The sequence below is a fragment of the Oncorhynchus clarkii genome, unplaced genomic scaffold (genome assembly GCF_045791955.1).
Source record: "Oncorhynchus clarkii lewisi isolate Uvic-CL-2024 unplaced genomic scaffold, UVic_Ocla_1.0 unplaced_contig_2111_pilon_pilon, whole genome shotgun sequence".
Lineage (NCBI taxonomy): Eukaryota > Metazoa > Chordata > Actinopteri > Salmoniformes > Salmonidae > Oncorhynchus > Oncorhynchus clarkii.
The window spans coordinates 198,206-226,016 of NW_027260994.1; the positions used below are offsets into that span (position 1 = coordinate 198,206).

The 27,811-nt window shown below is 46.7% G+C and overlaps 1 protein-coding gene and 38 non-coding genes across 39 annotated transcripts in view; all 39 read left to right on the top strand.

Annotated features, from left to right (window-relative positions):
* Positions 1-27,811, top strand: part of LOC139402971 (uncharacterized) — a 99,819-nt gene that overhangs the window by 40,638 nt on the left and 31,370 nt on the right. The window lies entirely within an intron of this gene.
* trnae-cuc (transfer RNA glutamic acid (anticodon CUC)) lies at positions 968-1,039 on the top strand. The gene has a single exon. It is a non-coding gene; the product is annotated as a tRNA-Glu (tRNA).
* trnae-cuc (transfer RNA glutamic acid (anticodon CUC)) lies at positions 1,149-1,220 on the top strand. Its single transcript has one exon. It is a non-coding gene; the product is annotated as a tRNA-Glu (tRNA).
* Positions 1,857-1,928, top strand: trnae-cuc (transfer RNA glutamic acid (anticodon CUC)). Its single transcript has one exon. It is a non-coding gene; the product is annotated as a tRNA-Glu (tRNA).
* trnae-cuc (transfer RNA glutamic acid (anticodon CUC)) lies at positions 2,982-3,053 on the top strand. Its single transcript has one exon. It is a non-coding gene; the product is annotated as a tRNA-Glu (tRNA).
* Positions 3,163-3,234, top strand: trnae-cuc (transfer RNA glutamic acid (anticodon CUC)). Its single transcript has one exon. It is a non-coding gene; the product is annotated as a tRNA-Glu (tRNA).
* On the top strand, positions 3,866-3,937 carry trnae-cuc (transfer RNA glutamic acid (anticodon CUC)). The gene has a single exon. It is a non-coding gene; the product is annotated as a tRNA-Glu (tRNA).
* trnae-cuc (transfer RNA glutamic acid (anticodon CUC)) lies at positions 4,991-5,062 on the top strand. Its single transcript has one exon. It is a non-coding gene; the product is annotated as a tRNA-Glu (tRNA).
* On the top strand, positions 6,162-6,233 carry trnae-cuc (transfer RNA glutamic acid (anticodon CUC)). Its single transcript has one exon. It is a non-coding gene; the product is annotated as a tRNA-Glu (tRNA).
* trnae-cuc (transfer RNA glutamic acid (anticodon CUC)) lies at positions 6,343-6,414 on the top strand. The gene has a single exon. It is a non-coding gene; the product is annotated as a tRNA-Glu (tRNA).
* trnae-cuc (transfer RNA glutamic acid (anticodon CUC)) lies at positions 7,051-7,122 on the top strand. Its single transcript has one exon. It is a non-coding gene; the product is annotated as a tRNA-Glu (tRNA).
* trnae-cuc (transfer RNA glutamic acid (anticodon CUC)) lies at positions 8,176-8,247 on the top strand. Its single transcript has one exon. It is a non-coding gene; the product is annotated as a tRNA-Glu (tRNA).
* Positions 9,231-9,302, top strand: trnae-cuc (transfer RNA glutamic acid (anticodon CUC)). Its single transcript has one exon. It is a non-coding gene; the product is annotated as a tRNA-Glu (tRNA).
* On the top strand, positions 10,486-10,557 carry trnae-cuc (transfer RNA glutamic acid (anticodon CUC)). Its single transcript has one exon. It is a non-coding gene; the product is annotated as a tRNA-Glu (tRNA).
* trnae-cuc (transfer RNA glutamic acid (anticodon CUC)) lies at positions 11,719-11,790 on the top strand. The gene has a single exon. It is a non-coding gene; the product is annotated as a tRNA-Glu (tRNA).
* trnae-cuc (transfer RNA glutamic acid (anticodon CUC)) lies at positions 12,956-13,027 on the top strand. The gene has a single exon. It is a non-coding gene; the product is annotated as a tRNA-Glu (tRNA).
* trnae-cuc (transfer RNA glutamic acid (anticodon CUC)) lies at positions 13,137-13,208 on the top strand. Its single transcript has one exon. It is a non-coding gene; the product is annotated as a tRNA-Glu (tRNA).
* On the top strand, positions 14,107-14,178 carry trnae-cuc (transfer RNA glutamic acid (anticodon CUC)). The gene has a single exon. It is a non-coding gene; the product is annotated as a tRNA-Glu (tRNA).
* trnae-cuc (transfer RNA glutamic acid (anticodon CUC)) lies at positions 14,288-14,359 on the top strand. Its single transcript has one exon. It is a non-coding gene; the product is annotated as a tRNA-Glu (tRNA).
* On the top strand, positions 15,344-15,415 carry trnae-cuc (transfer RNA glutamic acid (anticodon CUC)). The gene has a single exon. It is a non-coding gene; the product is annotated as a tRNA-Glu (tRNA).
* trnae-cuc (transfer RNA glutamic acid (anticodon CUC)) lies at positions 15,525-15,596 on the top strand. Its single transcript has one exon. It is a non-coding gene; the product is annotated as a tRNA-Glu (tRNA).
* On the top strand, positions 16,581-16,652 carry trnae-cuc (transfer RNA glutamic acid (anticodon CUC)). Its single transcript has one exon. It is a non-coding gene; the product is annotated as a tRNA-Glu (tRNA).
* Positions 16,762-16,833, top strand: trnae-cuc (transfer RNA glutamic acid (anticodon CUC)). Its single transcript has one exon. It is a non-coding gene; the product is annotated as a tRNA-Glu (tRNA).
* Positions 17,814-17,885, top strand: trnae-cuc (transfer RNA glutamic acid (anticodon CUC)). The gene has a single exon. It is a non-coding gene; the product is annotated as a tRNA-Glu (tRNA).
* On the top strand, positions 17,995-18,066 carry trnae-cuc (transfer RNA glutamic acid (anticodon CUC)). The gene has a single exon. It is a non-coding gene; the product is annotated as a tRNA-Glu (tRNA).
* On the top strand, positions 19,051-19,122 carry trnae-cuc (transfer RNA glutamic acid (anticodon CUC)). The gene has a single exon. It is a non-coding gene; the product is annotated as a tRNA-Glu (tRNA).
* Positions 19,232-19,303, top strand: trnae-cuc (transfer RNA glutamic acid (anticodon CUC)). Its single transcript has one exon. It is a non-coding gene; the product is annotated as a tRNA-Glu (tRNA).
* Positions 20,288-20,359, top strand: trnae-cuc (transfer RNA glutamic acid (anticodon CUC)). The gene has a single exon. It is a non-coding gene; the product is annotated as a tRNA-Glu (tRNA).
* trnae-cuc (transfer RNA glutamic acid (anticodon CUC)) lies at positions 20,469-20,540 on the top strand. Its single transcript has one exon. It is a non-coding gene; the product is annotated as a tRNA-Glu (tRNA).
* trnae-cuc (transfer RNA glutamic acid (anticodon CUC)) lies at positions 21,525-21,596 on the top strand. Its single transcript has one exon. It is a non-coding gene; the product is annotated as a tRNA-Glu (tRNA).
* On the top strand, positions 21,706-21,777 carry trnae-cuc (transfer RNA glutamic acid (anticodon CUC)). Its single transcript has one exon. It is a non-coding gene; the product is annotated as a tRNA-Glu (tRNA).
* Positions 22,762-22,833, top strand: trnae-cuc (transfer RNA glutamic acid (anticodon CUC)). The gene has a single exon. It is a non-coding gene; the product is annotated as a tRNA-Glu (tRNA).
* Positions 22,943-23,014, top strand: trnae-cuc (transfer RNA glutamic acid (anticodon CUC)). Its single transcript has one exon. It is a non-coding gene; the product is annotated as a tRNA-Glu (tRNA).
* trnae-cuc (transfer RNA glutamic acid (anticodon CUC)) lies at positions 24,101-24,172 on the top strand. The gene has a single exon. It is a non-coding gene; the product is annotated as a tRNA-Glu (tRNA).
* trnae-cuc (transfer RNA glutamic acid (anticodon CUC)) lies at positions 25,157-25,228 on the top strand. The gene has a single exon. It is a non-coding gene; the product is annotated as a tRNA-Glu (tRNA).
* trnae-cuc (transfer RNA glutamic acid (anticodon CUC)) lies at positions 25,338-25,409 on the top strand. Its single transcript has one exon. It is a non-coding gene; the product is annotated as a tRNA-Glu (tRNA).
* On the top strand, positions 26,394-26,465 carry trnae-cuc (transfer RNA glutamic acid (anticodon CUC)). Its single transcript has one exon. It is a non-coding gene; the product is annotated as a tRNA-Glu (tRNA).
* On the top strand, positions 26,575-26,646 carry trnae-cuc (transfer RNA glutamic acid (anticodon CUC)). The gene has a single exon. It is a non-coding gene; the product is annotated as a tRNA-Glu (tRNA).
* On the top strand, positions 27,631-27,702 carry trnae-cuc (transfer RNA glutamic acid (anticodon CUC)). Its single transcript has one exon. It is a non-coding gene; the product is annotated as a tRNA-Glu (tRNA).

A 27,811-nucleotide genomic window follows, 5' to 3' on the forward strand; every position in this document is an offset into this window, starting at 1 on the left:
TTTACTTGTGCAACCTGTCACTATGAATTTAGTAGGTTGTCGCACATATGTACCACTTCAAATTGCAAACTGATTTGCCCTGCAGTGTCCTTCCCAGGTGTTCTAGTGGTGCACCAGACCCTCCTGCAGCAAAGCACCCCCACAACATGATGCTGTGCTTCACGGTTGGGATGTGTTCTTCGGCTTGGGAGCCTCCCCCTGTTCGATATAGGACTCGTTTGCCTGTGGATATAGACCATTTTGTACCTGTTTCCTCCAGCATCTTCACAAGGTCCTTTGCTGTTGTTCTGGGATGGATTTGCACTTTTCGACCCAAAGTACGTTCATCTCTAGGAGACAGAACGAGTCTCCTTCCTGAGCGGTATGACTCCTGCGTGGTCCCATGGTGTTTATACTTGCGTACTATTGTTTCTACAGATGAGCGAGGTACCTTCAGGCGTTTGGAAATTGCTCCCAAGGATGAACCAGATTTGTGGAGGTCTACATTTTTTTTCTGAGGTCTTGGCTGATTTCCTTTGGTTTTCCCATGGAGTCAAGCAAAGAGGCACTGAGTTTGAAGGTAGGCCTTGAAATACATCTACAGGTACACCTCCAATTGACTCAAAGGATGTCAATTAACCTATCAGAAGCTTCTAAGCTTCTAAGCCATGACATCATTTTCGGGAATTTTCCAAACTGTTTAAAGGCACAGCCAACTTAGTGTATGTAAACTTCTGACCCACTGGATTTGTGATACACTGAATTATAAGTGAAATAATCGGTCTGTAAACAATTGTTGGAAAAATTACTTGTGTCATGCACAAAGTAGATGTCCTAACCGACTGCCAAAACTATAGTTTGTTAACAAGAAATGTGTGGAGGGGTTGACAAACAGGTTTTAATGACTCCAGCCTAAGTGGATGGAAACTTACGACTTCAACTGTATGTACCAGCTCACACTGGGAACCGATTTTCACTCTAGTACCCTTCCCTGGTGGTCTAGTGGTTAGGATTCGGCGCTCTCACCGCCGCGGCCCGGGTTCGATTCCCGGTCAGGGAACTACTCTTTTGCTACATGTTTACTTGTGCAACCTGTCACTATGAATATGGAAAGTTATCGCACATATGTACCAGCTCACACTGGGAACCAATTTGCACTGTAGGACCCTTCCCTGGTGGTCTAGTGGTTAGGATTCGGCGCTCTCACCGCCGCGGCCCGGGTTCGATTCCCGGTCAGGGAAATAGTCTATGCTCCTTGTTTACTTGTGCAACCTGTCACTATGAATTTAGTAGGTTGTCGCACATATGTACCACTTCAAATTGCAAACTGATTTGCCCTGCAGTGTCCTTCCCAGGTGTTCTAGTGGTGCACCAGACCCTCCTGCAGCAAAGCACCCCCACAACATGATGCTGTGCTTCACGGTTGGGATGTGTTCTTCGGCTTGGGAGCCTCCCCCAGTTCGATATAGGACTCGTTTGCCTGTGGATATAGACCATTTTGTACCTGTTTCCTCCAGCATCTTCACAAGGTCCTTTGCTGTTGTTCTGGGATGGATTTGCACTTTTCGACCCAAAGTACGTTCATCTCTAGGAGACAGAACGAGTCTCCTTCCTGAGCTGTGGAGGGGATGGAAACTTACGACTTCAACTGTATGTACCAGCTCACACTGGGAACCGATTTTCACTCTAGTACCCTTCCCTGGTGGTCTAGTGGTTAGGATTCGGCGCTCTCACCGCCGCGGCCCGGGTTCGATTCCCGGTCAGGGATCTACTCTTTTGCTACATGTATACTTGTGCAACCTGTCACTTTGAATATGGAAAGTTATCGCACATATGTACCAGCTCACACTGGGAACCAATTTGCACTGTAGGACCCTTCCCTGGTGGTCTAGTGGTTAGGATTCGGCGCTCTCACCGCCGCGGCCCGGGTTCGATTCCCGGTCAGGGAACTACTCTTTTGCTACATGTTTACTTGTGCAACCTGTCACTATGAATTTGGAAAGTTATCGCACATATGTACCAGCTCACACTGGGAACCAATTTGCACTGTAGGACCCTTCCCTGGTGGTCTAGTGGTTAGGATTCGGCGCTCTCACCGCCGCGGCCCGGTCAGGGAAATAGTCTATGCTCCTTGTTTACTTGTGCAACCTGCAACCTCCTGCAGCAAAGCACCCCCACAACATGATGCTGTGCTTCACGGTTGGGATGTGTTCTTCGGCTTGGGAGCCTCCCCCTGTTCGATATAGGACTAGTTTGCCTGTGGATATAGACCATTTTGTACCTGTTTCCTCCAGCATCTTCACAAGGTCCTTTGCTGTTGTTCTGGGATGGATTTGCACTTTTCGACCCAAAGTACGTTCATCTCTAGGAGACAGAACGAGTCTCCTTCCTGAGCGGTATGACTCCTGCGTGGTCCCATGGCGTTTATACTTGCGTACTATTGTTTCTACAGATGAGCGAGGTACCTTCAGGCGTTTGGAAATTGCTCCCAAGGATGAACCAGATTTGTGGAGGTCTACATTTTTTTTCTGAGGTCTTGGCTGATTTCCTTTGGTTTTCCCATGGAGTCAAGCAAAGAGGCACTGAGTTTGAAGGTAGGCCTTGAAATACATCTACAGGTACACCTCCAATTGACTCAAAGGATGTCAATTAACCTATCAGAAGCTTCTAAGCTTCTAAGCCATGACATCATTTTCGGGAATTTTCCAAACTGTTTAAAGGCACAGCCAACTTAGTGTATGTAAACTTCTGACCCACTGGATTTGTGATACACTGAATTATAAGTGAAATAATCGGTCTGTAAACAATTGTTGGAAAAATTACTTGTGTCATGCACAAAGTAGATGTCCTAACCGACTGCCAAAACTATAGTTTGTTAACAAGAAATGTGTGGAGGGGTTGACAAACAGGTTTTAATGACTCCAGCCTAAGTGGATGGAAACTTACGACTTCAACTGTATGTACCAGCTCACACTGGGAACCGATTTTCACTCTAGTACCCTTCCCTGGTGGTCTAGTGGTTAGGATTCGGCGCTCTCACCGCCGCGGCCCGGGTTCGATTCCCGGTCAGGGAACTACTCTTTTGCTACATGTTTACTTGTGCAACCTGTCACTATGAATATGGAAAGTTATCGCACATATGTACCAGCTCACACTGGGAACCAATTTGCACTGTAGGACCCTTCCCTGGTGGTCTAGTGGTTAGGATTCGGCGCTCTCACCGCCGCGGCCCGGGTTCGATTCCCGGTCAGGGAAATAGTCTATGCTCCTTGTTTACTTGTGCAACCTGTCACTATGAATTTAGTAGGTTGTCGCACATATGTACCACTTCAAATTGCAAACTGATTTGCCCTGCAGTGTCCTTCCCAGGTGTTCTAGTGGTGCACCAGACCCTCCTGCAGCAAAGCACCCCCACAACATGATGCTGTGCTTCACGGTTGGGATGTGTTCTTCGGCTTGGGAGCCTCCCCCAGTTCGATATAGGACTCGTTTGCCTGTGGATATAGACCATTTTGTACCTGTTTCCTCCAGCATCTTCACAAGGTCCTTTGCTGTTGTTCTGGGATGGATTTGCACTTTTCGACCCAAAGTACGTTCATCTCTAGGAGACAGAACGAGTCTCCTTCCTGAGCTGTGGAGGGGATGGAAACTTACGACTTCAATGTACCAGCTCACACTGGGAACCGATTTTCACTCTAGTACCCTTCCCTGGTGGTCTAGTGGTTAGGATTCGGCGCTCTCACCGCCGCGGCCCGGGTTCGATTCCCGGTCAGGGATCTACTCTTTTGCTACATGTATACTTGTGCAACCTGTCACTTTGAATATGGAAAGTTATCGCACATATGTACCAGCTCACACTGGGAACCAATTTGCACTGTAGGACCCTTCCCTGGTGGTCTAGTGGTTAGGATTCGGCGCTCTCACCGCCGCGGCCCGGGTTCGATTCCCGGTCAGGGAACTACTCTTTTGCTACATGTTTACTTGTGCAACCTGTCACTATGAATTTGGAAAGTTATCGCACATATGTACCAGCTCACACTGGGAACCAATTTGCACTGTAGGACCCTTCCCTGGTGGTCTAGTGGTTAGGATTCGGCGCTCTCACCGCCGCGGCCCGGTCAGGGAAATAGTCTATGCTCCTTGTTTACTTGTGCAACCTGCAACCTCCTGCAGCAAAGCACCCCCACAACATGATGCTGTGCTTCACGGTTGGGATGTGTTCTTCGGCTTGGGAGCCTCCCCCTGTTCGATATAGGACTAGTTTGCCTGTGGATATAGACCATTTTGTACCTGTTTCCTCCAGCATCTTCACAAGGTCCTTTGCTGTTGTTCTGGGATGGATTTGCACTTTTCGACCCAAAGTACGTTCATCTCTAGGAGACAGAACGAGTCTCCTTCCTGAGCGGTATGACTCCTGCGTGGTCCCATGGTGTTTATACTTGCGTACTATTGTTTCTACAGATGAGCGAGGTACCTTCAGGCGTTTGGAAATTGCTCCCAAGGATGAACCAGATTTGTGGAGGTCTACATTTTTTTTCTGAGGTCTTGGCTGATTTCCTTTGGTTTTCCCATGGAGTCAAGCAAAGAGGCACTGAGTTTGAAGGTAGGCCTTGAAATACATCTACAGGTACACCTCCAATTGACTCAAAGGATGTCAATTCACCTATCAGAAGCTTCTAAGCTTCTAAGCCATGACATCATTTTCGGGAATTTTCCAAACTGTTTAAAGGCACAGCCAACTTAGTGTATGTAAACTTCTGACCCACTGGATTTGTGATACACTGAATTATAAGTGAAATAATCGGTCTGTAAACAATTGTTGGAAAAATTACTTGTGTCATGCACAAAGTAGATGTCCTAACCGACTGCCAAAACTATAGTTTGTTAACAAGAAATGTGTGGAGGGGTTGACAAACAGGTTTTAATGACTCCAGCCTAAGTGGATGGAAACTTACGACTTCAACTGTATGTACCAGCTCACACTGGGAACCGATTTTCACTCTAGTACCCTTCCCTGGTGGTCTAGTGGTTAGGATTCGGCGCTCTCACCGCCGCGGCCCGGGTTCGATTCCCGGTCAGGGAACTACTCTTTTGCTACATGTTTACTTGTGCAACCTGTCACTATGAATATGGAAGTTATCGCACATATGTACCAGCTCACACTGGGAACCAATTTGCACTGTAGGACCCTTCCCTGGTGGTCTAGTGGTTAGGATTCCGCTCTCATGCGGCCCGGGTTCGATTCCCGGTCAGGGAAATAGTCTATGCTCCTTGTTTACTTGTGCAACCTGTCACTATGAATTTAGTAGGTTTACTTGTGCAACCTGCACCAACCCTCCTGCAGCAAAGCACCCCCACAACATGATGCTGTGCTTCACGGTTGGGATGTGTTCTTCGGCTTGGGAGCCTCCCCCTGTTCGATATAGGACTCGTTTGCCTGTGGATATAGACCATTTTGTACCTGTTTCCTCCAGCATCTTCACAAGGTCCTTTGCTGTTGTTCTGGGATGGATTTGCACTTTTCGACCCAAAGTACGTTCATCTCTAGGAGACAGAACGAGTCTCCTTCCTGAGCGGTATGACTCCTGCGTGGTCCCATGGTGTTTATACTTGCGTACTATTGTTTCTACAGATGAGCGAGGTACCTTCAGGCGTTTGGAAATTGCTCCCAAGGATGAACCAGATTTGTGGAGGTCTACATTTTTTTTCTGAGGTCTTGGCTGATTTCCTTTGGTTTTCCCATGGAGTCAAGCAAAGAGGCACTGAGTTTGAAGGTAGGCCTTGAAATACATCTACAGGTACACCTCCAATTGACTCAAAGGATGTCAATTAACCTATCAGAAGCTTCTAAGCTTCTAAGCCATGACATCATTTTCGGGAATTTTCCAAACTGTTTAAAGGCACAGCCAACTTAGTGTATGTAAACTTCTGACCCACTGGATTTGTGATACACTGAATTATAAGTGAAATAATCGGTCTGTAAACAATTGTTGGAAAAATTACTTGTGTCATGCACAAAGTAGATGTCCTAACCGACTGCCAAAACTATAGTTTGTTAACAAGAAATGTGTGGAGGGGTTGACAAACAGGTTTTAATGACTCCAGCCTAAGTGGATGGAAACTTACGACTTCAACTGTATGTACCAGCTCACACTGGGAACCGATTTTCACTCTAGTACCCTTCCCTGGTGGTCTAGTGGTTAGGATTCGGCGCTCTCACCGCCGCGGCCCGGGTTCGATTCCCGGTCAGGGAACTACTCTTTTGCTACATGTTTACTTGTGCAACCTGTCACTATGAATATGGAAAGTTATCGCACATATGTACCAGCTCACACTGGGAACCAATTTGCACTGTAGGACCCTTCCCTGGTGGTCTAGTGGTTAGGATTCGGCGCTCTCACCGCCGCGGCCCGGGTTCGATTCCCGGTCAGGGAAATAGTCTATGCTCCTTGTTTACTTGTGCAACCTGTCACTATGAATTTAGTAGGTTGTCGCACATATGTACCACTTCAAATTGCAAACTGATTTGCCCTGCAGTGTCCTTCCCAGGTGTTCTAGTGGTGCACCAGACCCTCCTGCAGCAAAGCACCCCCACAACATGATGCTGTGCTTCACGGTTGGGATGTGTTCTTCGGCTTGGGAGCCTCCCCCAGTTCGATATAGGACTCGTTTGCCTGTGGATATAGACCATTTTGTACCTGTTTCCTCCAGCATCTTCACAAGGTCCTTTGCTGTTGTTCTGGGATGGATTTGCACTTTTCGACCCAAAGTACGTTCATCTCTAGGAGACAGAACGAGTCTCCTTCCTGAGCTGTGGAGGGGATGGAAACTTACGACTTCAACTGTATGTACCAGCTCACACTGGGAACCGATTTTCACTCTAGTACCCTTCCCTGGTGGTCTAGTGGTTAGGATTCGGCGCTCTCACCGCCGCGGCCCGGGTTCGATTCCCGGTCAGGGATCTACTCTTTTGCTACATGTATACTTGTGCAACCTGTCACTTTGAATATGGAAAGTTATCGCACATATGTACCAGCTCACACTGGGAACCAATTTGCACTGTAGGACCCTTCCCTGGTGGTCTAGTGGTTAGGATTCGGCGCTCTCACCGCCGCGGCCCGGGTTCGATTCCCGGTCAGGGAACTACTCTTTTGCTACATGTTTACTTGTGCAACCTGTCACTATGAATTTGGAAAGTTATCGCACATATGTACCAGCTCACACTGGGAACCAATTTGCACTGTAGGACCCTTCCCTGGTGGTCTAGTGGTTAGGATTCGGCGCTCTCACCGCCGCGGCCCGGTCAGGGAAATAGTCTATGCTCCTTGTTTACTTGTGCAACCTGCAACCTCCTGCAGCAAAGCACCCCCACAACATGATGCTGTGCTTCACGGTTGGGATGTGTTCTTCGGCTTGGGAGCCTCCCCCTGTTCGATATAGGACTAGTTTGCCTGTGGATATAGACCATTTTGTACCTGTTTCCTCCAGCATCTTCACAAGGTCCTTTGCTGTTGTTCTGGGATGGATTTGCACTTTTCGACCCAAAGTACGTTCATCTCTAGGAGACAGAACGAGTCTCCTTCCTGAGCGGTATGACTCCTGCGTGGTCCCATGGCGTTTATACTTGCGTACTATTGTTTCTACAGATGAGCGAGGTACCTTCAGGCGTTTGGAAATTGCTCCCAAGGATGAACCAGATTTGTGGAGGTCTACATTTTTTTTCTGAGGTCTTGGCTGATTTCCTTTGGTTTTCCCATGGAGTCAAGCAAAGAGGCACTGAGTTTGAAGGTAGGCCTTGAAATACATCTACAGGTACACCTCCAATTGACTCAAAGGATGTCAATTCACCTATCAGAAGCTTCTAAGCTTCTAAGCCATGACATCATTTTCGGGAATTTTCCAAACTGTTTAAAGGCACAGCCAACTTAGTGTATGTAAACTTCTGACCCACTGGATTTGTGATACACTGAATTATAAGTGAAATAATCGGTCTGTAAACAATTGTTGGAAAAATTACTTGTGTCATGCACAAAGTAGATGTCCTAACCGACTGCCAAAACTATAGTTTGTTAACAAGAAATGTGTGGAGGGGTTGACAAACAGGTTTTAATGACTCCAGCCTAAGTGGATGGAAACTTACGACTTCAACTGTATGTACCAGCTCACACTGGGAACCGATTTTCACTCTAGTACCCTTCCCTGGTGGTCTAGTGGTTAGGATTCGGCGCTCTCACCGCCGCGGCCCGGGTTCGATTCCCGGTCAGGGAAATACTCTTATGCTACATGTTTACTTGTGCAACCTGTCACTATGAATATGGAAGGTTATCGCACATATGTACCACTTCAAATTGCAAACTGATTTGCCCTGCAGTGTCCTTCCCAGGTGTTCTAGTGGTGCACCAGACCCTCCTGCAGCAAAGCACCCCCACAACATGATGCTGTGCTTCACGGTTGGGATGTGTTCTTCGGCTTGGGAGCCTCCCCCTGTTCGATATAGGACTCGTTTGCCTGTGGATATAGACCATTTTGTACCTGTTTCCTCCAGCATCTTCACAAGGTCCTTTGCTGTTGTTCTGGGATGGATTTGCACTTTTCGACCCAAAGTACGTTCATCTCTAGGAGACAGAACGAGTCTCCTTCCTGAGCTGTGGAGGGGATGGAAACTTACGACTTCAACTGTATGTACCAGCTCACACTGGGAACCAATTTGCACTGTAGGACCCTTCCCTGGTGGTCTAGTGGTTAGGATTCGGCGCTCTCACCGCTGCGGCCCGGGTTCGATTCCCGGTCAGGGAAATAGTCTATGCTCCTTGTTTACTTGTGCAACCTGTCACTATGAATTTAGTAGGTTGTCGCACATATGTACCACTTCAAATTGCAAACTGATTTGCCCTGCAGTGTCCTTCCCAGGTGTTCTAGTGGTGCACCAGACCCTCCTGCAGCAAAGCACCCCCACAACATGATGCTGTGCTTCACGGTTTGGATGTGTTCTTCGGCTTGGGAGCCTCCCCCAGTTCGATATAGGACTCGTTTGCCTGTGGATATAGACCATTTTGTACCTGTTTCCTCCAGCATCTTCACAAGGTCCTTTGCTGTTGTTCTGGGATGGATTTGCACTTTTCGACCCAAAGTACGTTCATCTCTAGGAGACAGAACGAGTCTCCTTCCTGAGCTGTGGAGGGGATGGAAACTTACGACTTCAACTGTATGTACCAGCTCACACTGGGAACCGATTTTCACTCTAGTACCCTTCCCTGGTGGTCTAGTGGTTAGGATTCGGCGCTCTCACCGCCGCGGCCCGGGTTCGATTCCCGGTCAGGGAACTACTCTTTTGCTACATGTATACTTGTGCAACCTGTCACTATGAATATGGAAAGTTATCGCACATATGTACCAGCTCACACTGGGAACCAATTTGCACTGTAGGACCCTTCCCTGGTGGTCTAGTGGTTAGGATTCGGCGCTCTCACCGCTGCGGCCCGGGTTCGATTCCCGGTCAGGGAACTACTCTTTTGCTACATGTTTACTTGTGCAACCTGTCACTATGAATTTGGAAAGTTATCGCACATATGTACCACTCAACTTGAACCAATTTGCACTGTAGGATTTGCCCTGCAGTGTCCTTCCCAGGTGTTCTATGCTCCTTGGTGCACCAGACCCTCCTGCAGCAAAGCACCCCCACAACATGATGCTGTGCTTCACGGTTGGGATGTGTTCTTCGGCTTGGGAGCCTCCCCCTGTTCGATATAGGACTAGTTTGCCTGTGGATATAGACCATTTTGTACCTGTTTCCTCCAGCATCTTCACAAGGTCCTTTGCTGTTGTTCTGGGATGGATTTGCACTTTTCGACCCAAAGTACGTTCATCTCTAGGAGACAGAACGAGTCTCCTTCCTGAGCGGTATGACTCCTGCGTGGTCCCATGGCGTTTATACTTGCGTACTATTGTTTCTACAGATGAGCGAGGTACCTTCAGGCGTTTGGAAATTGCTCCCAAGGATGAACCAGATTTGTGGAGGTCTACATTTTTTTTCTGAGGTCTTGGCTGATTTCCTTTGGTTTTCCCATGGAGTCAAGCAAAGAGGCACTGAGTTTGAAGGTAGGCCTTGAAATACATCTACAGGTACACCTCCAATTGACTCAAAGGATGTCAATTAACCTATCAGAAGCTTCTAAGCTTCTAAGCCATGACATCATTTTCGGGAATTTTCCAAACTGTTTAAAGGCACAGCCAACTTAGTGTATGTAAACTTCTGACCCACTGGATTTGTGATACACTGAATTATAAGTGAAATAATCGGTCTGTAAACAATTGTTGGAAAAATTACTTGTGTCATGCACAAAGTAGATGTCCTAACCGACTGCCAAAACTATAGTTTGTTAACAAGAAATGTGTGGAGGGGTTGACAAACAGGTTTTAATGACTCCAGCCTAAGTGGATGGAAACTTACGACTTCAACTGTATGTACCAGCTCACACTGGGAACCGATTTTCACTCTAGTACCCTTCCCTGGTGGTCTAGTGGTTAGGATTCGGCGCTCTCACCGCCGCGGCCCGGGTTCGATTCCCGGTCAGGGAACTACTCTTTTGCTACATGTTTACTTGTGCAACCTGTCACTATGAATATGGAAGGTTATCGCACATATGTACCAGCTCACACTGGGAACCAATTTGCACTGTAGGACCCTTCCCTGGTGGTCTAGTGGTTAGGATTCGGCGCTCTCACCGCTGCGGCCCGGGTTCGATTCCCGGTCAGGGAAATAGTCTATGCTCCTTGTTTACTTGTGCAACCTGTCACTATGAATTTAGTAGGTTGTCGCACATATGTACCACTTCAAATTGCAAACTGATTTGCCCTGCAGTGTCCTTCCCAGGTGTTCTAGTGGTGCACCAGACCCTCCTGCAGCAAAGCACCCCCACAACATGATGCTGTGCTTCACGGTTGGGATGTGTTCTTCGGCTTGGGAGCCTGTGTTCGATATAGGACTCGTTTGCCTGTGGATATAGACCATTTTGTACCTGTTTCCTCCAGCATCTTCACAAGGTCCTTTGCTGTTGTTCTGGGATGGATTTGCACTTTTCGACCCAAAGTACGTTCATCTCTAGGAGACAGAACGAGTCTCCTTCCTGAGCGGTATGACTCCTGCGTGGTCCCATGGTGTTTATACTTGCGTACTATTGTTTCTACAGATGAGCGAGGTACCTTCAGGCGTTTGGAAATTGCTCCCAAGGATGAACCAGATTTGTGGAGGTCTACATTTTTTTTCTGAGGTCTTGGCTGATTTCCTTTGGTTTTCCCATGGAGTCAAGCAAAGAGGCACTGAGTTTGAAGGTAGGCCTTGAAATACATCTACAGGTACACCTCCAATTGACTCAAAGGATGTCAATTAACCTATCAGAAGCTTCTAAGCTTCTAAGCCATGACATCATTTTCGGGAATTTTCCAAACTGTTTAAAGGCACAGCCAACTTAGTGTATGTAAACTTCTGACCCACTGGATTTGTGATACACTGAATTATAAGTGAAATAATCGGTCTGTAAACAATTGTTGGAAAAATTACTTGTGTCATGCACAAAGTAGATGTCCTAACCGACTGCCAAAACTATAGTTTGTTAACAAGAAATGTGTGGAGGGGTTGACAAACAGGTTTTAATGACTCCAGCCTAAGTGGATGGAAACTTACGACTTCAACTGTATGTACCAGCTCACACTGGGAACCGATTTTCACTCTAGTACCCTTCCCTGGTGGTCTAGTGGTTAGGATTCGGCGCTCTCACCGCCGCGGCCCGGGTTCGATTCCCGGTCAGGGAACTACTCTTTTGCTACATGTTTACTTGTGCAACCTGTCACTATGAATATGGAAGGTTATCGCACATATGTACCAGCTCACACTGGGAACCAATTTGCACTGTAGGACCCTTCCCTGGTGGTCTAGTGGTTAGGATTCGGCGCTCTCACCGCTGCGGCCCGGGTTCGATTCCCGGTCAGGGAAATAGTCTATGCTCCTTGTTTACTTGTGCAACCTGTCACTATGAATTTAGTAGGTTGTCGCACATATGTACCACTTCAAATTGCAAACTGATTTGCCCTGCAGTGTCCTTCCCAGGTGTTCTAGTGGTGCACCAGACCCTCCTGCAGCAAAGCACCCCCACAACATGATGCTGTGCTTCACGGTTGGGATGTGTTCTTCGGCTTGGGAGCCTCCCCCTGTTCGATATAGGACTCGTTTGCCTGTGGATATAGACCATTTTGTACCTGTTTCCTCCAGCATCTTCACAAGGTCCTTTGCTGTTGTTCTGGGATGGATTTGCACTTTTCGACCCAAAGTACGTTCATCTCTAGGAGACAGAACGAGTCTCCTTCCTGAGCGGTATGACTCCTGCGTGGTCCCATGGTGTTTATACTTGCGTACTATTGTTTCTACAGATGAGCGAGGTACCTTCAGGCGTTTGGAAATTGCTCCCAAGGATGAACCAGATTTGTGGAGGTCTACATTTTTTTTCTGAGGTCTTGGCTGATTTCCTTTGGTTTTCCCATGGAGTCAAGCAAAGAGGCACTGAGTTTGAAGGTAGGCCTTGAAATACATCTACAGGTACACCTCCAATTGACTCAAAGGATGTCAATTAACCTATCAGAAGCTTCTAAGCTTCTAAGCCATGACATCATTTTCGGGAATTTTCCAAACTGTTTAAAGGCACAGCCAACTTAGTGTATGTAAACTTCTGACCCACTGGATTTGTGATACACTGAATTATAAGTGAAATAATCGGTCTGTAAACAATTGTTGGAAAAATTACTTGTGTCATGCACAAAGTAGATGTCCTAACCGACTGCCAAAACTATAGTTTGTTAACAAGAAATGTGTGGAGGGGTTGACAAACAGGTTTTAATGACTCCAGCCTAAGTGGATGGAAACTTACGACTTCAACTGTATGTACCAGCTCACACTGGGAACCGATTTTCACTCTAGTACCCTTCCCTGGTGGTCTAGTGGTTAGGATTCGGCGCTCTCACCGCCGCGGCCCGGGTTCGATTCCCGGTCAGGGAACTACTCTTTTGCTACATGTTTACTTGTGCAACCTGTCACTATGAATATGGAAGGTTATCGCACATATGTACCAGCTCACACTGGGAACCAATTTGCACTGTAGGACCCTTCCCTGGTGGTCTAGTGGTTAGGATTCGGCGCTCTCACCGCCGCGGCCCGGGTTCGATTCCCGGTCAGGGAAATAGTCTATGCTCCTTGTTTACTTGTGCAACCTGTCACTATGAATTTAGTAGGTTGTCCCATGGTGATTTTATACTTGCAGACCCTCCTGCAGCAAAGCACCCCCACAACATGATGCTGTGCTTCACGGTTGGGACAGATATAGGACTCGTTTGCCTGTGGATATAGACCATTTTGTACCTGTTTCCTAGCATCTTCACAAGGTCCTTTGCTGTTGTTCTGGGATGGATTTGCACTTTTCGACCCAAAGTACGTTCATCTCTAGGAGACAGAACGAGTCTCCTTCCTGAGCGGTATGACTCCTGCGTGGTCCCATGGTGTTTATACTTGCGTACTATTGTTTCTACAGATGAGCGAGGTACCTTCAGGCGTTTGGAAATTGCTCCCAAGGATGAACCAGATTTGTGGAGGTCTACATTTTTTTTCTGAGGTCTTGGCTGATTTCCTTTGGTTTTCCCATGGAGTCAAGCAAAGAGGCACTGAGTTTGAAGGTAGGCCTTGAAATACATCTACAGGTACACCTCCAATTGACTCAAAGGATGTCAATTAACCTATCAGAAGCTTCTAAGCTTCTAAGCCATGACATCATTTTCGGGAATTTTCCAAACTGTTTAAAGGCACAGCCAACTTAGTGTATGTAAACTTCTGACCCACTGGATTTGTGATACACTGAATTATAAGTGAAATAATCGGTCTGTAAACAATTGTTGGAAAAATTACTTGTGTCATGCACAAAGTAGATGTCCTAACCGACTGCCAAAACTATAGTTTGTTAACAAGAAATGTGTGGAGGGGTTGACAAACAGGTTTTAATGACTCCAGCCTAAGTGGATGGAAACTTACGACTTCAACTGTATGTACCAGCTCACACTGGGAACCGATTTTCACTCTAGTACCCTTCCCTGGTGGTCTAGTGGTTAGGATTCGGCGCTCTCACCGCCGCGGCCCGGGTTCGATTCCCGGTCAGGGAACTACTCTTTTGCTACATGTTTACTTGTGCAACCTGTCACTATGAATATGGAAGGTTATCGCACATATGTACCAGCTCACACTGGGAACCAATTTGCACTGTAGGACCCTTCCCTGGTGGTCTAGTGGTTAGGATTCGGCGCTCTCACCGCCGCGGCCCGGGTTCGATTCCCGGTCAGGGAAATAGTCTATGCTCCTTGTTTACTTGTGCAACCTGTCACTATGAATTTAGTAGGTTGTCGCACATATGTACCACTTCAAATTGCAAACTGATTTGCCCTGCAGTGTCCTTCCCAGGTGTTCTAGTGGTGCACCAGACCCTCCTGCAGCAAAGCACCCCCACAACATGATGCTGTGCTTCACGGTTGGGATGTGTTCTTCGGCTTGGGAGCCTCCCCCTGTTCGATATAGGACTCGTTTGCCTGTGGATATAGACCATTTTGTACCTGTTTCCTCCAGCATCTTCACAAGGTCCTTTGCTGTTGTTCTGGGATGGATTTGCACTTTTCGACCCAAAGTACGTTCATCTCTAGGAGACAGAACGAGTCTCCTTCCTGAGCGGTATGACTCCTGCGTGGTCCCATGGTGTTTATACTTGCGTACTATTGTTTCTACAGATGAGCGAGGTACCTTCAGGCGTTTGGAAATTGCTCCCAAGGATGAACCAGATTTGTGGAGGTCTACATTTTTTTTCTGAGGTCTTGGCTGATTTCCTTTGGTTTTCCCATGGAGTCAAGCAAAGAGGCACTGAGTTTGAAGGTAGGCCTTGAAATACATCTACAGGTACACCTCCAATTGACTCAAAGGATGTCAATTAACCTATCAGAAGCTTCTAAGCTTCTAAGCCATGACATCATTTTCGGGAATTTTCCAAACTGTTTAAAGGCACAGCCAACTTAGTGTATGTAAACTTCTGACCCACTGGATTTGTGATACACTGAATTATAAGTGAAATAATCGGTCTGTAAACAATTGTTGGAAAAATTACTTGTGTCATGCACAAAGTAGATGTCCTAACCGACTGCCAAAACTATAGTTTGTTAACAAGAAATGTGTGGAGGGGTTGACAAACAGGTTTTAATGACTCCAGCCTAAGTGGATGGAAACTTACGACTTCAACTGTATGTACCAGCTCACACTGGGAACCGATTTTCACTCTAGTACCCTTCCCTGGTGGTCTAGTGGTTAGGATTCGGCGCTCTCACCGCCGCGGCCCGGGTTCGATTCCCGGTCAGGGAACTACTCTTTTGCTACATGTTTACTTGTGCAACCTGTCACTATGAATATGGAAGGTTATCGCACATATGTACCAGCTCACACTGGGAACCAATTTGCACTGTAGGACCCTTCCCTGGTGGTCTAGTGGTTAGGATTCGGCGCTCTCACCGCCGCGGCCCGGGTTCGATTCCCGGTCAGGGAAATAGTCTATGCTCCTTGTTTACTTGTGCAACCTGTCACTATGAATTTAGTAGGTTGTCGCACATATGTACCACTTCAAATTGCAAACTGATTTGCCCTGCAGTGTCCTTCCCAGGTGTTCTAGTGGTGCACCAGACCCTCCTGCAGCAAAGCACCCCCACAACATGATGCTGTGCTTCACGGTTGGGATGTGTTCTTCGGCTTGGGAGCCTCCCCCTGTTCGATATAGGACTCGTTTGCCTGTGGATATAGACCATTTTGTACCTGTTTCCTCCAGCATCTTCACAAGGTCCTTTGCTGTTGTTCTGGGATGGATTTGCACTTTTCGACCCAAAGTACGTTCATCTCTAGGAGACAGAACGAGTCTCCTTCCTGAGCGGTATGACTCCTGCGTGGTCCCATGGTGTTTATACTTGCGTACTATTGTTTCTACAGATGAGCGAGGTACCTTCAGGCGTTTGGAAATTGCTCCCAAGGATGAACCAGATTTGTGGAGGTCTACATTTTTTTTCTGAGGTCTTGGCTGATTTCCTTTGGTTTTCCCATGGAGTCAAGCAAAGAGGCACTGAGTTTGAAGGTAGGCCTTGAAATACATCTACAGGTACACCTCCAATTGACTCAAAGGATGTCAATTAACCTATCAGAAGCTTCTAAGCTTCTAAGCCATGACATCATTTTCGGGAATTTTCCAAACTGTTTAAAGGCACAGCCAACTTAGTGTATGTAAACTTCTGACCCACTGGATTTGTGATACACTGAATTATAAGTGAAATAATCGGTCTGTAAACAATTGTTGGAAAAATTACTTGTGTCATGCACAAAGTAGATGTCCTAACCGACTGCCAAAACTATAGTTTGTTAACAAGAAATGTGTGGAGGGGTTGACAAACAGGTTTTAATGACTCCAGCCTAAGTGGATGGAAACTTACGACTTCAACTGTATGTACCAGCTCACACTGGGAACCGATTTTCACTCTAGTACCCTTCCCTGGTGGTCTAGTGGTTAGGATTCGGCGCTCTCACCGCCGCGGCCCGGGTTCGATTCCCGGTCAGGGAACTACTCTTTTGCTACATGTTTACTTGTGCAACCTGTCACTATGAATATGGAAGGTTATCGCACATATGTACCAGCTCACACTGGGAACCAATTTGCACTGTAGGACCCTTCCCTGGTGGTCTAGTGGTTAGGATTCGGCGCTCTCACCGCCGCGGCCCGGGTTCGATTCCCGGTCAGGGAAATAGTCTATGCTCCTTGTTTACTTGTGCAACCTGTCACTATGAATTTAGTAGGTTGTCGCACATATGTACCACTTCAAATTGCAAACTGATTTGCCCTGCAGTGTCCTTCCCAGGTGTTCTAGTGGTGCACCAGACCCTCCTGCAGCAAAGCACCCCCACAACATGATGCTGTGCTTCACGGTTGGGATGTGTTCTTCGGCTTGGGAGCCTGTGTTCGATATAGGACTCGTTTGCCTGTGGATATAGACCATTTTGTACCTGTTTCCTCCAGCATCTTCACAAGGTCCTTTGCTGTTGTTCTGGGATGGATTTGCACTTTTCGACCCAAAGTACGTTCATCTCTAGGAGACAGAACGAGTCTCCTTCCTGAGCGGTATGACTCCTGCGTGGTCCCATGGTGTTTATACTTGCGTACTATTGTTTCTACAGATGAGCGAGGTACCTTCAGGCGTTTGGAAATTGCTCCCAAGGATGAACCAGATTTGTGGAGGTCTACATTTTTTTTCTGAGGTCTTGGCTGATTTCCTTTGGTTTTCCCATGGAGTCAAGCAAAGAGGCACTGAGTTTGAAGGTAGGCCTTGAAATACATCTACAGGTACACCTCCAATTGACTCAAAGGATGTCAATTAACCTATCAGAAGCTTCTAAGCTTCTAAGCCATGACATCATTTTCGGGAATTTTCCAAACTGTTTAAAGGCACAGCCAACTTAGTGTATGTAAACTTCTGACCCACTGGATTTGTGATACACTGAATTATAAGTGAAATAATCGGTCTGTAAACAATTGTTGGAAAAATTACTTGTGTCATGCACAAAGTAGATGTCCTAACCGACTGCCAAAACTATAGTTTGTTAACAAGAAATGTGTGGAGGGGTTGACAAACAGGTTTTAATGACTCCAGCCTAAGTGGATGGAAACTTACGACTTCAACTGTATGTACCAGCTCACACTGGGAACCGATTTTCACTCTAGTACCCTTCCCTGGTGGTCTAGTGGTTAGGATTCGGCGCTCTCACCGCCGCGGCCCGGGTTCGATTCCCGGTCAGGGAACTACTCTTTTGCTACATGTTTACTTGTGCAACCTGTCACTATGAATATGGAAAGTTATCGCACATATGTACCAGCTCACACTGGGAACCAATTTGCACTGTAGGACCCTTCCCTGGTGGTCTAGTGGTTAGGATTCGGCGCTCTCACCGCCGCGGCCCGGGTTCGATTCCCGGTCAGGGAAATAGTCTATGCTCCTTGTTTACTTGTGCAACCTGTCACTATGAATTTAGTAGGTTGTCGCACATATGTACCACTTCAAATTGCAAACTGATTTGCCCTGCAGTGTCCTTCCCAGGTGTTCTAGTGGTGCACCAGACCCTCCTGCAGCAAAGCACCCCCACAACATGATGCTGTGCTTCACGGTTGGGATGTGTTCTTCGGCTTGGGAGCCTCCCCCTGTTCGATATAGGACTCGTTTGCCTGTGGATATAGACCATTTTGTACCTGTTTCCTCCAGCATCTTCACAAGGTCCTTTGCTGTTGTTCTGGGATGGATTTGCACTTTTCGACCCAAAGTACGTTCATCTCTAGGAGACAGAACGAGTCTCCTTCCTGAGCGGTATGACTCCTGCGTGGTCCCATGGTGTTTATACTTGCGTACTATTGTTTCTACAGATGAGCGAGGTACCTTCAGGCGTTTGGAAATTGCTCCCAAGGATGAACCAGATTTGTGGAGGTCTACATTTTTTTTCTGAGGTCTTGGCTGATTTCCTTTGGTTTTCCCATGGAGTCAAGCAAAGAGGCACTGAGTTTGAAGGTAGGCCTTGAAATACATCTACAGGTACACCTCCAATTGACTCAAAGGATGTCAATTAACCTATCAGAAGCTTCTAAGCTTCTAAGCCATGACATCATTTTCGGGAATTTTCCAAACTGTTTAAAGGCACAGCCAACTTAGTGTATGTAAACTTCTGACCCACTGGATTTGTGATACACTGAATTATAAGTGAAATAATCGGTCTGTAAACAATTGTTGGAAAAATTACTTGTGTCATGCACAAAGTAGATGTCCTAACCGACTGCCAAAACTATAGTTTGTTAACAAGAAATGTGTGGAGGGGTTGACAAACAGGTTTTAATGACTCCAGCCTAAGTGGATGGAAACTTACGACTTCAACTGTATGTACCAGCTCACACTGGGAACCGATTTTCACTCTAGTACCCTTCCCTGGTGGTCTAGTGGTTAGGATTCGGCGCTCTCACCGCCGCGGCCCGGGTTCGATTCCCGGTCAGGGAACTACTCTTTTGCTACATGTTTACTTGTGCAACCTGTCACTATGAATATGGAAGGTTATCGCACATATGTACCAGCTCACACTGGGAACCAATTTGCACTGTAGGACCCTTCCCTGGTGGTCTAGTGGTTAGGATTCGGCGCTCTCACCGCCGCGGCCCGGGTTCGATTCCCGGTCAGGGAAATAGTCTATGCTCCTTGTTTACTTGTGCAACCTGTCACTATGAATTTAGTAGGTTGTCGCACATATGTACCACTTCAAATTGCAAACTGATTTGCCCTGCAGTGTCCTTCCCAGGTGTTCTAGTGGTGCACCAGACCCTCCTGCAGCAAAGCACCCCCACAACATGATGCTGTGCTTCACGGTTGGGATGTGTTCTTCGGCTTGGGAGCCTCCCCCTGTTCGATATAGGACTCGTTTGCCTGTGGATATAGACCATTTTGTACCTGTTTCCTCCAGCATCTTCACAAGGTCCTTTGCTGTTGTTCTGGGATGGATTTGCACTTTTCGACCCAAAGTACGTTCATCTCTAGGAGACAGAACGAGTCTCCTTCCTGAGCGGTATGACTCCTGCGTGGTCCCATGGTGTTTATACTTGCGTACTATTGTTTCTACAGATGAGCGAGGTACCTTCAGGCGTTTGGAAATTGCTCCCAAGGATGAACCAGATTTGTGGAGGTCTACATTTTTTTTCTGAGGTCTTGGCTGATTTCCTTTGGTTTTCCCATGGAGTCAAGCAAAGAGGCACTGAGTTTGAAGGTAGGCCTTGAAATACATCTACAGGTACACCTCCAATTGACTCAAAGGATGTCAATTAACCTATCAGAAGCTTCTAAGCTTCTAAGCCATGACATCATTTTCGGGAATTTTCCAAACTGTTTAAAGGCACAGCCAACTTAGTGTATGTAAACTTCTGACCCACTGGATTTGTGATACACTGAATTATAAGTGAAATAATCGGTCTGTAAACAATTGTTGGAAAAATTACTTGTGTCATGCACAAAGTAGATGTCCTAACCGACTGCCAAAACTATAGTTTGTTAACAAGAAATGTGTGGAGGGGTTGACAAACAGGTTTTAATGACTCCAGCCTAAGTGGATGGAAACTTACGACTTCAACTGTATGTACCAGCTCACACTGGGAACCGATTTTCACTCTAGTACCCTTCCCTGGTGGTCTAGTGGTTAGGATTCGGCGCTCTCACCGCCGCGGCCCGGGTTCGATTCCCGGTCAGGGAACTACTCTTTTGCTACATGTTTACTTGTGCAACCTGTCACTATGAATATGGAAGGTTATCGCACATATGTACCAGCTCACACTGGGAACCAATTTGCACTGTAGGACCCTTCCCTGGTGGTCTAGTGGTTAGGATTCGGCGCTCTCACCGCCGCGGCCCGGGTTCGATTCCCGGTCAGGGAAATAGTCTATGCTCCTTGTTTACTTGTGCAACCTGTCACTATGAATTTAGTAGGTTGTCGCACATATGTACCACTTCAAATTGCAAACTGATTTGCCCTGCAGTGTCCTTCCCAGGTGTTCTAGTGGTGCACCAGACCCTCCTGCAGCAAAGCACCCCCACAACATGATGCTGTGCTTCACGGTTGGGATGTGTTCTTCGGCTTGGGAGCCTCCCCCTGTTCGATATAGGACTCGTTTGCCTGTGGATATAGACCATTTTGTACCTGTTTCCTCCAGCATCTTCACAAGGTCCTTTGCTGTTGTTCTGGGATGGATTTGCACTTTTCGACCCAAAGTACGTTCATCTCTAGGAGACAGAACGAGTCTCCTTCCTGAGCGGTATGACTCCTGCGTGGTCCCATGGTGTTTATACTTGCGTACTATTGTTTCTACAGATGAGCGAGGTACCTTCAGGCGTTTGGAAATTGCTCCCAAGGATGAACCAGATTTGTGGAGGTCTACATTTTTTTTCTGAGGTCTTGGCTGATTTCCTTTGGTTTTCCCATGGAGTCAAGCAAAGAGGCACTGAGTTTGAAGGTAGGCCTTGAAATACATCTACAGGTACACCTCCAATTGACTCAAAGGATGTCAATTAACCTATCAGAAGCTTCTAAGCTTCTAAGCCATGACATCATTTTCGGGAATTTTCCAAACTGTTTAAAGGCACAGCCAACTTAGTGTATGTAAACTTCTGACCCACTGGATTTGTGATACACTGAATTATAAGTGAAATAATCGGTCTGTAAACAATTGTTGGAAAAATTACTTGTGTCATGCACAAAGTAGATGTCCTAACCGACTGCCAAAACTATAGTTTGTTAACAAGAAATGTGTGGAGGGGTTGACAAACAGGTTTTAATGACTCCAGCCTAAGTGGATGGAAACTTACGACTTCAACTGTATGTACCAGCTCACACTGGGAACCGATTTTCACTCTAGTACCCTTCCCTGGTGGTCTAGTGGTTAGGATTCGGCGCTCTCACCGCCGCGGCCCGGGTTCGATTCCCGGTCAGGGAACTACTCTTTTGCTACATGTTTACTTGTGCAACCTGTCACTATGAATATGGAAGGTTATCGCACATATGTACCAGCTCACACTGGGAACCAATTTGCACTGTAGGACCCTTCCCTGGTGGTCTAGTGGTTAGGATTCGGCGCTCTCACCGCCGCGGCCCGGGTTCGATTCCCGGTCAGGGAAATAGTCTATGCTCCTTGTTTACTTGTGCAACCTGTCACTATGAATTTAGTAGGTTGTCGCACATATGTACCACTTCAAATTGCAAACTGATTTGCCCTGCAGTGTCCTTCCCAGGTGTTCTAGTGGTGCACCAGACCCTCCTGCAGCAAAGCACCCCCACAACATGATGCTGTGCTTCACGGTTGGGATGTGTTCTTCGGCTTGGGAGCCTCCCCCTGTTCGATATAGGACTCGTTTGCCTGTGGATATAGACCATTTTGTACCTGTTTCCTCCAGCATCTTCACAAGGTCCTTTGCTGTTGTTCTGGGATGGATTTGCACTTTTCGACCCAAAGTACGTTCATCTCTAGGAGACAGAACGAGTCTCCTTCCTGAGCGGTATGACTCCTGCGTGGTCCCATGGTGTTTATACTTGCGTACTATTGTTTCTACAGATGAGCGAGGTACCTTCAGGCGTTTGGAAATTGCTCCCAAGGATGAACCAGATTTGTGGAGGTCTACATTTTTTTTCTGAGGTCTTGGCTGATTTCCTTTGGTTTTCCCATGGAGTCAAGCAAAGAGGCACTGAGTTTGAAGGTAGGCCTTGAAATACATCTACAGGTACACCTCCAATTGACTCAAAGGATGTCAATTAACCTATCAGAAGCTTCTAAGCTTCTAAGCCATGACATCATTTTCGGGAATTTTCCAAACTGTTTAAAGGCACAGCCAACTTAGTGTATGTAAACTTCTGACCCACTGGATTTGTGATACACTGAATTATAAGTGAAATAATCGGTCTGTAAACAATTGTTGGAAAAATTACTTGTGTCATGCACAAAGTAGATGTCCTAACCGACTGCCAAAACTATAGTTTGTTAACAAGAAATGTGTGGAGGGGTTGACAAACAGGTTTTAATGACTCCAGCCTAAGTGGATGGAAACTTACGACTTCAACTGTATGTACCAGCTCACACTGGGAACCGATTTTCACTCTAGTACCCTTCCCTGGTGGTCTAGTGGTTAGGATTCGGCGCTCTCACCGCCGCGGCCCGGGTTCGATTCCCGGTCAGGGAACTACTCTTTTGCTACATGTTTACTTGTGCAACCTGTCACTATGAATATGGAAGGTTATCGCACATATGTACCAGCTCACACTGGGAACCAATTTGCACTGTAGGACCCTTCCCTGGTGGTCTAGTGGTTAGGATTCGGCGCTCTCACCGCCGCGGCCCGGGTTCGATTCCCGGTCAGGGAAATAGTCTATGCTCCTTGTTTACTTGTGCAACCTGTCACTATGAATTTAGTAGGTTGTCGCACATATGTACCACTTCAAATTGCAAACTGATTTGCCCTGCAGTGTCCTTCCCAGGTGTTCTAGTGGTGCACCAGACCCTCCTGCAGCAAAGCACCCCCACAACATGATGCTGTGCTTCACGGTTGGGATGTGTTCTTCGGCTTGGGAGCCTCCCCCTGTTCGATATAGGACTCGTTTGCCTGTGGATATAGACCATTTTGTACCTGTTTCCTCCAGCATCTTCACAAGGTCCTTTGCTGTTGTTCTGGGATGGATTTGCACTTTTCGACCCAAAGTACGTTCATCTCTAGGAGACAGAACGAGTCTCCTTCCTGAGCGGTATGACTCCTGCGTGGTCCCATGGTGTTTATACTTGCGTACTATTGTTTCTACAGATGAGCGAGGTACCTTCAGGCGTTTGGAAATTGCTCCCAAGGATGAACCAGATTTGTGGAGGTCTACATTTTTTTTCTGAGGTCTTGGCTGATTTCCTTTGGTTTTCCCATGGAGTCAAGCAAAGAGGCACTGAGTTTGAAGGTAGGCCTTGAAATACATCTACAGGTACACCTCCAATTGACTCAAAGGATGTCAATTAACCTATCAGAAGCTTCTAAGCTTCTAAGCCATGACATCATTTTCGGGAATTTTCCAAACTGTTTAAAGGCACAGCCAACTTAGTGTATGTAAACTTCTGACCCACTGGATTTGTGATACACTGAATTATAAGTGAAATAATCGGTCTGTAAACAATTGTTGGAAAAATTACTTGTGTCATGCACAAAGTAGATGTCCTAACCGACTGCCAAAACTATAGTTTGTTAACAAGAAATGTGTGGAGGGGTTGACAAACAGGTTTTAATGACTCCAGCCTAAGTGGATGGAAACTTACGACTTCAACTGTATGTACCAGCTCACACTGGGAACCGATTTTCACTCTAGTACCCTTCCCTGGTGGTCTAGTGGTTAGGATTGTACCCTCGATTCCCACTGGGCAACCGCACATATGTACCAGCTCACACTGGGAACCAATTTGCACTGTAGGACCCTTCCCTGGTGGTCTAGTGGTTAGGATTCGGCGCTCTCACCGCCGCGGCCCGGGTTCGATTCCCGGTCAGGGAAATAGTCTATGCTCCTTGTTTACTTGTGCAACCTGTCACTATGAATTTAGTAGGTTGTCGCACATATGTACCACTTCAAATTGCAAACTGATTTGCCCTGCAGTGTCCTTCCCAGGTGTTCTAGTGGTGCACCAGACCCTCCTGCAGCAAAGCACCCCCACAACATGATGCTGTGCTTCACGGTTGGGATGTGTTCTTCGGCTTGGGAGCCTCCCCCTGTTCGATATAGGACTCGTTTGCCTGTGGATATAGACCATTTTGTACCTGTTTCCTCCAGCATCTTCACAAGGTCCTTTGCTGTTGTTCTGGGATGGATTTGCACTTTTCGACCCAAAGTACGTTCATCTCTAGGAGACAGAACGAGTCTCCTTCCTGAGCGGTATGACTCCTGCGTGGTCCCATGGTGTTTATACTTGCGTACTATTGTTTCTACAGATGAGCGAGGTACCTTCAGGCGTTTGGAAATTGCTCCCAAGGATGAACCAGATTTGTGGAGGTCTACATTTTTTTTCTGAGGTCTTGGCTGATTTCCTTTGGTTTTCCCATGGAGTCAAGCAAAGAGGCACTGAGTTTGAAGGTAGGCCTTGAAATACATCTACAGGTACACCTCCAATTGACTCAAAGGATGTCAATTAACCTATCAGAAGCTTCTAAGCTTCTAAGCCATGACATCATTTTCGGGAATTTTCCAAACTGTTTAAAGGCACAGCCAACTTAGTGTATGTAAACTTCTGACCCACTGGATTTGTGATACACTGAATTATAAGTGAAATAATCGGTCTGTAAACAATTGTTGGAAAAATTACTTGTGTCATGCACAAAGTAGATGTCCTAACCGACTGCCAAAACTATAGTTTGTTAACAAGAAATGTGTGGAGGGGTTGACAAACAGGTTTTAATGACTCCAGCCTAAGTGGATGGAAACTTACGACTTCAACTGTATGTACCAGCTCACACTGGGAACCGATTTTCACTCTAGTACCCTTCCCTGGTGGTCTAGTGGTTAGGATTCGGCGCTCTCACCGCCGCGGCCCGGGTTCGATTCCCGGTCAGGGAACTACTCTTTTGCTACATGTTTACTTGTGCAACCTGTCACTATGAATATGGAAGGTTATCGCACATATGTACCAGCTCACACTGGGAACCAATTTGCACTGTAGGACCCTTCCCTGGTGGTCTAGTGGTTAGGATTCGGCGCTCTCACCGCCGCGGCCCGGGTTCGATTCCCGGTCAGGGAAATAGTCTATGCTCCTTGTTTACTTGTGCAACCTGTCACTATGAATTTAGTAGGTTGTCGCACATATGTACCACTTCAAATTGCAAACTGATTTGCCCTGCAGTGTCCTTCCCAGGTGTTCTAGTGGTGCACCAGACCCTCCTGCAGCAAAGCACCCCCACAACATGATGCTGTGCTTCACGGTTGGGATGTGTTCTTCGGCTTGGGAGCCTCCCCCTGTTCGATATAGGACTCGTTTGCCTGTGGATATAGACCATTTTGTACCTGTTTCCTCCAGCATCTTCACAAGGTCCTTTGCTGTTGTTCTGGGATGGATTTGCACTTTTCGACCCAAAGTACGTTCATCTCTAGGAGACAGAACGAGTCTCCTTCCTGAGCGGTATGACTCCTGCGTGGTCCCATGGTGTTTATACTTGCGTACTATTGTTTCTACAGATGAGCGAGGTACCTTCAGGCGTTTGGAAATTGCTCCCAAGGATGAACCAGATTTGTGGAGGTCTACATTTTTTTTCTGAGGTCTTGGCTGATTTCCTTTGGTTTTCCCATGGAGTCAAGCAAAGAGGCACTGAGTTTGAAGGTAGGCCTTGAAATACATCTACAGGTACACCTCCAATTGACTCAAAGGATGTCAATTAACCTATCAGAAGCTTCTAAGCTTCTAAGCCATGACATCATTTTCGGGAATTTTCCAAACTGTTTAAAGGCACAGCCAACTTAGTGTATGTAAACTTCTGACCCACTGGATTTGTGATACACTGAATTATAAGTGAAATAATCGGTCTGTAAACAATTGTTGGAAAAATTACTTGTGTCATGCACAAAGTAGATGTCCTAACCGACTGCCAAAACTATAGTTTGTTAACAAGAAATGTGTGGAGGGGTTGACAAACAGGTTTTAATGACTCCAGCCTAAGTGGATGGAAACTTACGACTTCAACTGTATGTACCAGCTCACACTGGGAACCGATTTTCACTCTAGTACCCTTCCCTGGTGGTCTAGTGGTTAGGATTCGGCGCTCTCACCGCCGCGGCCCGGGTTCGATTCCCGGTCAGGGAACTACTCTTTTGCTACATGTTTACTTGTGCAACCTGTCACTATGAATATGGAAGGTTATCGCACATATGTACCAGCTCACACTGGGAACCAATTTGCACTGTAGGACCCTTCCCTGGTGGTCTAGTGGTTAGGATTCGGCGCTCTCACCGCCGCGGCCCGGGTTCGATTCCCGGTCAGGGAAATAGTCTATGCTCCTTGTTTACTTGTGCAACCTGTCACTATGAATTTAGTAGGTTGTCGCACATATGTACCACTTCAAATTGCAAACTGATTTGCCCTGCAGTGTCCTTCCCAGGTGTTCTAGTGGTGCACCAGACCCTCCTGCAGCAAAGCACCCCCACAACATGATGCTGTGCTTCACGGTTGGGATGTGTTCTTCGGCTTGGGAGCCTCCCCCTGTTCGATATAGGACTCGTTTGCCTGTGGATATAGACCATTTTGTACCTGTTTCCTCCAGCATCTTCACAAGGTCCTTTGCTGTTGTTCTGGGATGGATTTGCACTTTTCGACCCAAAGTACGTTCATCTCTAGGAGACAGAACGAGTCTCCTTCCTGAGCGGTATGACTCCTGCGTGGTCCCATGGTGTTTATACTTGCGTACTATTGTTTCTACAGATGAGCGAGGTACCTTCAGGCGTTTGGAAATTGCTCCCAAGGATGAACCAGATTTGTGGAGGTCTACATTTTTTTTCTGAGGTCTTGGCTGATTTCCTTTGGTTTTCCCATGGAGTCAAGCAAAGAGGCACTGAGTTTGAAGGTAGGCCTTGAAATACATCTACAGGTACACCTCCAATTGACTCAAAGGATGTCAATTAACCTATCAGAAGCTTCTAAGCTTCTAAGCCATGACATCATTTTCGGGAATTTTCCAAACTGTTTAAAGGCACAGCCAACTTAGTGTATGTAAACTTCTGACCCACTGGATTTGTGATACACTGAATTATAAGTGAAATAATCGGTCTGTAAACAATTGTTGGAAAAATTACTTGTGTCATGCACAAAGTAGATGTCCTAACCGACTGCCAAAACTATAGTTTGTTAACAAGAAATGTGTGGAGGGGTTGACAAACAGGTTTTAATGACTCCAGCCTAAGTGGATGGAAACTTACGACTTCAACTGTATGTACCAGCTCACACTGGGAACCGATTTTCACTCTAGTACCCTTCCCTGGTGGTCTAGTGGTTAGGATTCGGCGCTCTCACCGCCGCGGCCCGGGTTCGATTCCCGGTCAGGGAACTACTCTTTTGCTACATGTTTACTTGTGCAACCTGTCACTATGAATATGGAAGGTTATCGCACATATGTACCAGCTCACACTGGGAACCAATTTGCACTGTAGGACCCT